The 10,521-nt window shown below is 27.9% G+C and overlaps 1 protein-coding gene across 1 annotated transcript in view; it reads right to left on the reverse strand.

Annotated features, from left to right (window-relative positions):
- The window catches only part of LOC129916804 (mucin-2), a 77,815-nt gene extending 67,294 nt beyond the window's left edge, over positions 1–10,521 (reverse strand). Inside the window, exon 1 of the mRNA XM_055996948.1 lies at positions 9,636–10,521. The gene's annotated coding sequence lies outside the window, so the exon portion shown is untranslated. The remainder of the gene's footprint in view (positions 1–9,635) is intronic.

The raw sequence follows: 10,521 nt of genomic DNA on the forward strand, positions 1-10,521 counted from the left end.
AAAAATAAAAATTAGCAAAATTAATTCCTACTTACAGACAGGGTTGAAAAAAAAAATCATTTTTTTTAATGCATTGGTTTTCCATTAAAAATTAAAAAAAAAATATTAACTGCAAATAAAAAAAAATTGCATTGAAAAACAAAATATTTATATCAGGAAAAAAAATTGCATTAAAAAAAAAATTTCATTGCAACTGAAAAATATTTGCATTAAAAAAAATATTTATTGCAACTAAAAATATTTTGCATTAAAAAAAATGTTGTTGAAAATGAAAAATATTTGCATTGAAAGTAAAATTTATATTATAAATAAAAACATTTTGCATTAAAAAAAATTTTATCGCAAGTAAAAAATGTTCTACATTAAAAAAAAAATTCAATGCAAATGTTTGCATTAAATATTTTTTTTTTAATATTGGTAGAATTTCTTACAACTTTGACTAATTGATCGTACATTATTTATCTATGTCAGCTTTCAGCTATAACATTGGACCTAATGTATGGTCTAATAGACTCAAAATTGTAAGAAATTAAACGAATGTTAAAAATAAAAATATTTAATGCACACATTTTGCATTGAAAATTTTTTATTTACAATAATTTGTTTTTTAATGCAAAATTTTTTTATTTTCAATAAAAAATGTATTTTCATGAAAATGTTTTTGAGTTGCAATAACATTTTTTTTAATGCCAAATATTTTTAGTTGGAATAAATATTTTTTTTAATGCAAATATTTTTTTCAGTTGATATAGTTATTTTTTGTAATGCAGTTTTTTTTATTTGCAATAAATATTTTTCTTTTAATTTCAAATGCATTCAAAAAAAACTTGACAACTCTACTTTCTTGACTATTACAAATGAAACACTTCATTGTTTACACATGGAAATAGCGAAAAACTAAACTAAAAACTAAATTGCAACATTTAATTAGATCTGAATTGTTACTTTTTAAACTTGAAACCCTCAACTTAAAGTTTCAGGTACAAACATTACACATTTAGATGTTATAGTCGTTAAACTATGAAGTACACTTGGTGCCTGGTGCGTTTATTGAACTGGGTTTTTTTCTTTTCGTTTATTTGCCATTGTTGCTTAGTCATAACTTTTGCGTTCATTAATTGATCAATCTTCGTTTTGGCACGCAATATAAAATAAAAATAAAAATATTTCTTTTTTGATTTATTCGTCAAAGATGACGTATGTTCAAATGATCATGCTGATTCGATTAATTATTACTTATCGATGACCTTTACAAGCTGTTTTTTTGTTTGGTAAAATTGTGATCGGTTTTTTGAACTTTTGAATTGTTTTTTTTTTTTTTTATTTTTTTCTTCTTGTTTTGATAATTCAATTATTGTGATGATAATCTTTTCAAAATGACACAAATGAGTGTCTATATGTATAAGAAAACATCTGTGAGCGTTTAATTTTATTGACCTTCGGATTCTTTTGTGCCTATAATGCAAATAATTTATGTATATTTTTGTCATTCAAATGGTCTTCCTTTTTATCAACTGAATGATTAATAGAGATTAGATGCTATTCTTGTTTCATTGCATTTATACCGATTCAATAGTTAAAAAATTTAAAATTTAAATTTATTTAAATATCCGAAGTAAATAAGTTTTGAAAAATTTCAAGACGTATATCACTTGGCATTTGTAACTATTCCTTTTCGATGTCGTCTTGTGCACATTGGCTTACATCTTTCAAAATAGCTTGGAGGTGACTTTTTTCAGTTGCTGCATTTCATGAAACTTCAGCTTGTTTGTTCGGATTTCCGATTAAAATTGTTTTAAAGTTAGCAGACCAATTTTCAGATAATGCCCTAAACAGATAGAATATTGGATTTGTATAAAAAATTATTTTGTTAGCGTCAAAAAATGCTTCTTTAATTTAGGAACTTAATTCAAACTAGGAGATTAAGCACATAAATAAGTACTCATTTTAAAAATACCGTCTTCAATAAGCTGGCCTCAGAATAGCGACAGTTCAAAACCGGGAAGAATGCCATCGATTTTTGAGGTTGACCCGGCGAACGCAACAGGCAAATCACTAGTGTTAAGCATGTGGGTGCGAATAAATTCTTTTAAATCTCAAAGAGAATAAGTGATTTACATATTTAACATAGATTGCATAAAACAATGAGTCCAACAACTGTGGTCTGCGAACAATCAAATAAAAATTCGCACTCAAAAAACACAAATCGCATTTCGCAAAGCTACCAAAAAATTTTCGCTCCAATTTAGCCTTAATTGTAATCAAGCTTCACCTTTTGTATTATAGTTACGGTGACCATATTTCTGGAAGCGAAACCCGGGACAGATAAAAAATTCGTTGGATCGTTTTGAAAATATTGATTTAAAAAAATTAGATTTTTTTAAATAAGTTTTCATAATTTTTCCTTATTTTGATATCAAGATTTCCTAAACTATTTTATGGGAGCGTTTTTGTTGAAATCATTTAATTCGGGTAAACCGGGACGGATGGTAACCGTAATTATAGTTCACAGCTCTTGCTTGAATGAAATTTGAAAGTACATACTTAATTATTAAAGCAGAAAAAATAAGTATCGATTGATTGAAATGTCGATTTTTGAATAAACTTTGTTTGAGAAAGATCTATTTTAAATTTGTTTCAATTTATTTAGTCTTTTTTGGAACTTGCTTTCGATCTTTTTGAACTCTTTTGAACTAATCCTTTTTATTGAATTTTTCGAAGTTGTTTTACCTATTATAATTTTGAATTTTATAATTTACAGATAACATATGCAGGTGCACAAAGGAAAAAAAAAACAGATTCTGTATCTGTATTAAAGTAAGTGGATTTCTGCATCCACCACCTTAAATTAAGCTCACAAATCTTCTTATTTTTATTTGCAGGCATAGTAATTAAAAGAAAAAAAAAAACTGGTAACCACTGGAAATCGATTCTACAACTCTTTGGTTACTAGGCGAGTGCTTTACTTTAAGATGAAAATTCTTATTAAAAATGAAATTCACTCTAAAAATAATAGAATTTTAACGGATTCCACTAATTTTAAGCGGAAATCGTATTGTTTTATGAAGATAGGAATTAAAGTGGGGATCATCTTATTTTAAGGTGTCTTATTTTTTCGTGTACCTTTGACGTGAAATTAAAATGGAAAACACATGAAAAAACGTTCTAATTCGCCGGCACACATAGAACAGTAAAGTTGTCATTACTTTTGATGCCCTGAATCCTTAACCGGAGACAGTTAAGCTCCATCGAGCTTCAGTTTTGAGTAACTTGGAAAAACGCTTAAATCGCGAAAAACTCTGATTTCAACCAAAGATTTAACTTACAATCAAAAATTGTTTTCATTAATACAAAATCTACAAAACGAGAACTATTTTCTTACATCCTGTACACTTTCTTTCTTGTACATACTGTAAGATTTCTTGGTACTTAAAATAGCTGTCCAACATGACTAACAAAAAAAAATGTATTTGCAATTCTTAAGAAATACAAAAAACTGATAATGGTTATCCGTGGTAATATCTTTGTATCAACCTTAGTGCTTGGGTTCACCACGCCAAAGAACCAAAGATGTTGATGACTGACACAATGGACATATACCATTAGGTATAGTCATCATCATCATCCAGGATTTAGGTACCTTACACAAATACATACATTCATGAGTTTTACCTTTTGTTTGTTGAAAATGAATTGGAAATCACTTTCAAGGAGTTTTCAAGTACCTTACATACATATTCAGTTACTATTTGCTTTGATGTTTATTATGTTTCCCTTGTGTCCATCAACAATACTCTTTGCAAGATCTCGAGCGTTGAATGCTAAATTGGTTAAAATGCACTTAAGTATTGTTGTGCAGTGTGTAAACAAGACACGATAGGAATTTCAATAAGTTTATAAATGACAGCAAAAGTGAGGAAAAAAAATAAAATAAAAAATAAACGTTTTATAGCAATAAATTTTGCATTTATGTAAATTATAAAAAAAAAATGATTACTTTAATGTTAATAGCGACGCAGGCGCAGGTGAATTTTTCCAGTATGTTTACAACAATAGCTTGGGTTTTACCCTTTTTTCGTAGCTACAAGTGTGGATATCTACTTAATTATATAGGTAGGTACATATTTTGTTTATCGGATTTATCTGCGATTAAATCAATTGATGCTGATGAATACCAGCGTCTGTGAATTTATTTGAGAATAATCTCAAAATGTATTGAAAATATCGACATAAATAAAAATGCGGTAATTGTTGCCAAAAGGAACACATCCGAGACTCAGCATATCGCTCAAATACACAGATTTTCAAAGTTAAAGACCTAGTGCAAAAAATACTGTGTCAACCTGAGAGTTTTAAAAATATCAAAAATATCAAAAAAAAAAATTATTTTTTCTCAACTGAAAAAAATTTGCATTAAAAAAACAATTTTCATTGCAAAATTATTTGCATTAAAAAAATAATAGGTAGGTATATTTAAATAAAAATATTTTGCATTGAAAAAAAAATGTCATTGCAACTCAAAAATATTTGCATTGAAAATTAAAATTTTATTTTTTTTATTTTTAATTAAAAAAATTATTGCAAAAAAATTTTTTTCTGCATTGAAAAAAAAAATTCAATAGTCAAAACTGTAAGAAATTCGGCAAAATATTAAAAAAAAAAAAAAAAATAAAATGCACACATTTCGCATTAATTTTTTTTTTCAATGCAGAAAATTTTTAATTTGGAAAAAAATTTGTTTTGATGCAAAATATTTTAATTTCAATGGAAATATGTATTTTTGAGTTGCAATAATATTTTTTTTTAATGCAAAATAGTTTTTAGTTGCAATAAATATTTTAATTTCAATGGAAATATGTATTTTTGAGTTGCAATAATATTTTTTTTTAATGCAAAATAGTTTTTAATTGCAATAAATATTTTAATTTCAATGGAAATATGTATTTTTGAGTTGCAATAACATTTTTTTTAATGCAAAATATTTTTTAGTTGCAATAAATATTTTAATTTCAATGGATATATATATTTTTGAGTTGCAATAACATTTTTTTTAATGCAAAATATTTTTTAGTTGCAATTAATATTTTTTTTAATGCAAATTTTTTTGTATTTGCAATAAATGTTTTTTTTTTTTAATTTCTAATGGAAAACAATTGCACTGAAAAAAAATGATTTTTTACAACCCTGCTCAACCTTATAATAAAGACTTTAATTATACTGCATACGAAATCAAAACGCCCTTTAAAAGCAGACAACGCAATGTTTACCGTCAACACAATCATTGGATCCCACGATAGGGTCAAAAGCGAGAAGATTTTTGTTTCATTTTAATGGTTTACCGGTTACCACTTTACTTACACTACACACTGTACTTATCTGCATAGGAAACTCATTGACGACCAATACAAAAAAAAAAAAACATAAAAAAAAGAATTCTCCTTCTCCTATGGCCAACGAACATCATATGAAACCCAACAACATGAGAAAAGTTTTGCATTATTCGCGCATTAACTACCAAACCAGCTTCAATGACTAAACAAGAAAATAAAAATAGCACTGACTGACCACGCAAATAGCCGACTCCATGGTTATAGTAACAACAAAAAAAAAAGGTAAGTGCGCTGGCGCAGTGTTCCTATATACAGGGTGTCCCAAAAGTAATGGATCAAACGAAATATGCTGATAGGCCAACTTTAGGACTCTCAGAATTTGGTAACTTGTTCATCCCAAATCCTTACGGTTTTCGATTTAATGCAGTTTTTGTGAAATTTCGAAAAATCCCTACTTTGCAACAGTATTTTGCTTCCTCCGCTCATAATTGATTTTTGTTTTTTACAATTCTTTCACTAAAACATTGCCTAATAATAAGAAATAATTAATTAATCAAAATATTTTTTATTTCGTATGCCATTTTGCTGCAAATTAATTAACAGTTCCATGTTTTATAAAAACTCAATTTCTTTCTTTTATTTCAGAACAACACCCTGAAAAAAATTTGTATGGTGTGGCACTGGTTTATTATTTTAAAAACTTGTCGTGTTATTGCAGTTTTCAAAAATGTATAAAAGTTTTCAAAGTTGAAGATAGATCTGAAGATATTACAATTTAAAAGCAACAAAACAGGGCTTTTCAGAGAAAAATAACGAAGAAAAATAAACACATTTTCTCGACTGTTGTTTGTTTATTTCTTTTTGAATAAAAGTCTCGATTTTTGTTTGTTATTTTTCTCTGAAAAGCCCTGTTTTGTTACATTTAAATTATAATATCTTTCGTTCTAATTTCAACTTTGGAAATTTTTATACATTTTTGAAAACTGCAATAACACAGCAAGTTTTCAAAATAATAAACCAATGCCACACCATACAAATTTTTGTCAGGGTGTTGTTCTGAAATAAAAGAAAGAAATTGAGTTTTTATAAAACATGGAACTATTAATTAATTTGCAGCAAAATGGTGTATGAAATAAAAAATATTTTGATTAAATAATTATTTCCTATTATTAGGCAATGTTTTAGTGAAAGAATTGTAAAAAACAAAAATCAATTATGAGCGGAGGAAGCAAAATACTGTTGCAAAGCCGGGATTTTTTGAAATTTCACAAAAACTGCATTAAATCGAAAACCGTAAGGATTTGGGATGAACAAGTTACCAAATTCTGAGAGTCCTTAAGTTGGCCTATCAGCATATTTCGTTTGATCCATTACTTATGGGACACCCTGTATATTTTTTGCGAAAGATATAGGATGACTCATTCTTGTGGTAATAATAAGTTATTCGTCTTTTCTTTTTTTTGTTTTGTTATTTTCAGCTTCTTCTTCTTCTGAATGTTAATGCAGGGCCGTATTATCTATACCAAATACCTAATATAGTTTAGGGCCATTTTTTTAACTTGATAAACTCAAAATTTATCAAGAATAATTCTCCTCATCAAAATACATTGACCACATCAACCGCATTGGGTTTTAATTATCTCATTTCACATTTAATTTGTTAAGGTCCAAAATAAAAAAAATTTAGTGTGCACTTTTTTAAAAAAGATATTACTTTTTAAATAAGAAAACAAATGTATCGGTTGTTAATAGAGCTGTAGCAAATCGTATGTATTCGTTACTAAAATGCGGGTATTCACTTCAGTAACGAGTAACGAAACGTTACTTTCTAAACAGTATCGTTACTCGTATGTTTCGTTACTGGGTACTGAAGTAACGAAACATACGAAACGTACGAGATACGAAACATACGAGTAACGACGCGATTCCAGTTTCAATACTAAATCCGATGTAAGAGATACGAAATGAAGTGATACACTCAATTTGTCGCATTTCGCATCTCGTGTCGGTATCGTGACCATAGTCAGAATGCTAACTGCAGATAATTATCTGGAGTTTACTTTTGTCTCGATTTAAACAGTAGTGCCAAGGTTCAATCATCATTGTGTTGTCGATAATTTATACAGAAATATCAAAAGAGACGTTTTTGTATTTTCTCTATTTGGCCGAAATATGTATATCCACGACGCAACCAATCTGTTTATGGCCTTGGTGTTAATGGTATTGATATTTAGCTTAAGAATGTATAAAAGTTTTTTGGTTTTTCAAAAAATTAGTTTATTTTCGGTGCAAAATTTTCAACACAAAAAAAGCAGAGAAAACGAGGTTTAAAAATCACTCTCAATAGAAAAAATAAATGAAAAACTGTTCGACATGGTTGTATTGAAATGTTAATATTCCGGGATCTGCGCGGTGTTCTTTTGAAATAAAGGTCTCCAAAGAATTGTGATAAGATTACTGAAAGAATATAAACAAAAAATTACCAAAGTTTTGTCTAAAAATTTGGAAAAAAATCAAAAAAGTTTCCACGTTTAATTAAAAAAAAAATCGAAAAAAATTCAATATAGCTACCTTTAAACTCTTATTACATGAGAATGCCGCAACTAATTTTAATGTTTATGACCTTAAAATGTAGCTTAGATTATAGAAATTGTTTTTGGATTTTTTCAAAAAAAAAATTTGTACACCCTTATACCAATGTACGAAACATACTTAAAATAACAAACATACGAAACGTATCAAATACATGAAATATACGAAATGTACGAAACACACGAAGCATGCGAAAGTAACGAAACATGCGAAACACACGAAACATACGAAATATGCGAAAAATGCGAAACATACGAAAGTAACGACTAACGATATTATTGATGCGGGTACTAGTATCAAAAGTAACGTATACATGCGGGTACTCATTTTGTCGTTACTTTTACAGCCTTAGCTGTTAATGGTATTTTCCATTCAATTTTTTTAACAAGTTATTGGTTTTAGTAATACCTACTAAAAGTATTGCAGAATAAAAATACCTATTTTGATAAAAAAAATTTGAGAATTTTTTTAATAAACATAAATGCAATTTTGTAAAAATATTATAAATGATGTAGCCCAATTATTAGACCTCTTGAAACTAACTTTAGATCATATTTTCAATTTTATTGGTAATATATTAAGTGCCAAGATATTTTGAAAAAAAAATTCAAAGAACATAGTCACTGTTTCTGCAATTTTACAATTTAATTGAATGAAATGCAAATACCTCATGTTTTGATTACTCATACGCCACAGTGAACTGACTTTTTTTAATGTTCAAAATTAATTACCCACTGAAAATAATTGTGAATTTCGTGTATTTAACGATAGTTTGTTAGTAAAGTTCGTATACAATGGCGAAAACTAAGGCATTATCTTAAAAAAAAAGAAAATTTTTTAAAATAGCCAAAAATGTTTGCTTCGAAAACACTACAGAAAAATCGCCAAACAAACGCAAACGCTGAAAAAACGATCAAAAAGGTTTAATGACAAAATAATCGCCATCAGCAATGCTAATCATTTTCACACCGCCAGAAAAATCAGATGCAAAATTAATGTATGTTTGGCTTATTTAAAAATTTCGGTATCTATAGTTCAACGAAGACTGCGTAAAAAAGGTTTTTTTGGGAGAATATAGCTGCAAAAAAACCAATAAAATTTTTTTAATGCAGAAAATTTAAATTTTCTTAATTCAAAAACTTTTTATTGTAATACCTAAATATTTATTTTTTTTTTAATTCCCAATGCATTTTTTTTTTTATTAAGTATTTAATTTAACTTGAGACTGAAGTCTTGATACCACAAATCCATTATAATAGGTATTCTCTTTTTCGAAAACGAAACATCTTTTGAAGTGTGGAACAGAATCAGATCAAAAATTATAATTTGATAATTATTATACATATATGACTTAATTCGGCCATCTAAAATATATTTTTTAATATTTTCAAATATTGGACCCTATAAAACTGAAAGATCCGACCCTGCATAAAGATGATTCCAACTGAAGCATTAAATGAAAAATAAACAACAAAGAACAAAACAAAATAACTTGAAAGAATTACTACAATTTTTTTTTCGAATAGGTATATCTACTATTAAAGACCCCCACAAAAACAAAAAATGTAAGAAAAATAGGTTAACGAAAGGTTGCAAAAAAAATTTGCCAAACTAAGATAGTTTAACCTTAAGACTTTTCTCCGAAATTCATTGTTAATTAAAGTACATATATTATTTTGAAATACCACACAGAAATGAAAAATTTCTATTTACCTTAATTAGATTGAACAATATGGGAAATCCAGGTTAAACTCCTTTAGGTAATTAAATTTGAATTATTGGTTTAAATACCAAGCTTGAAATAGCATGAATAATTTCTATAAAACGTTAATTAAATTGAAAATGTGTTTTCTTCTTTTTAAATTTAATTATTTTGTATAAAAGTAAACACAAAACAGGTTTTCCGTTTGTTTAATTTAAATTCAACAAATATTAGAACAACAACATGAAACAGCACTCGAGCTCAACTTCGACGGTCGAGACGACGACGATGTTCGCTGGATCCAACCAAATCCAATGGCGCGACGAAGGCGGAACACGTTTTAACTATATTTCCGCGATGGAAAATTCAGCTCATAAAAACCGGGTTTTAACAAGAGTAGAAATTGAATTCGAATTCGATTTCTTTTTATTTGTATTTTTTATTTCGTTTGTCAGTAAATTAATTTACTGGGTTACTATAGTGACTAATTAAAAATACAAAAAAAATAAAGTAGGTAAATTATTTGTTCGACTGGACAGTGGACAACTCTCAACAGTACTTTTTGATGTGTGCAAATTTTGTAGCAAGCAACTTAAAATACGATTAATATTTTTAATTCGACAAAAAAGACAGACTGTCTGTGATACCGTCCGCTTCATTCAAACGATCTCACTCAAATGATGGGAATGCTGTTCGTAGCACTACTTGGCTACTGGTAGTTGCTTGCTTGGAATTCAAATCCACTCAATATTGCATTTTCGAATTTGATTCAAATGATTAAAAGGTTAGGAAGAGATGAATGGTGGTGGTGTCTGGAGGAAAATCTCTATAGACTCTGGTCTGGGAGTAGAGTGTGTGGAAAACGGGCGGCGTGATGTATGGAAAAACCTGTTGTTG

This window comes from Episyrphus balteatus, chromosome 3 (assembly GCF_945859705.1).
Source record: "Episyrphus balteatus chromosome 3, idEpiBalt1.1, whole genome shotgun sequence".
NCBI lineage: Eukaryota > Metazoa > Arthropoda > Insecta > Diptera > Syrphidae > Episyrphus > Episyrphus balteatus.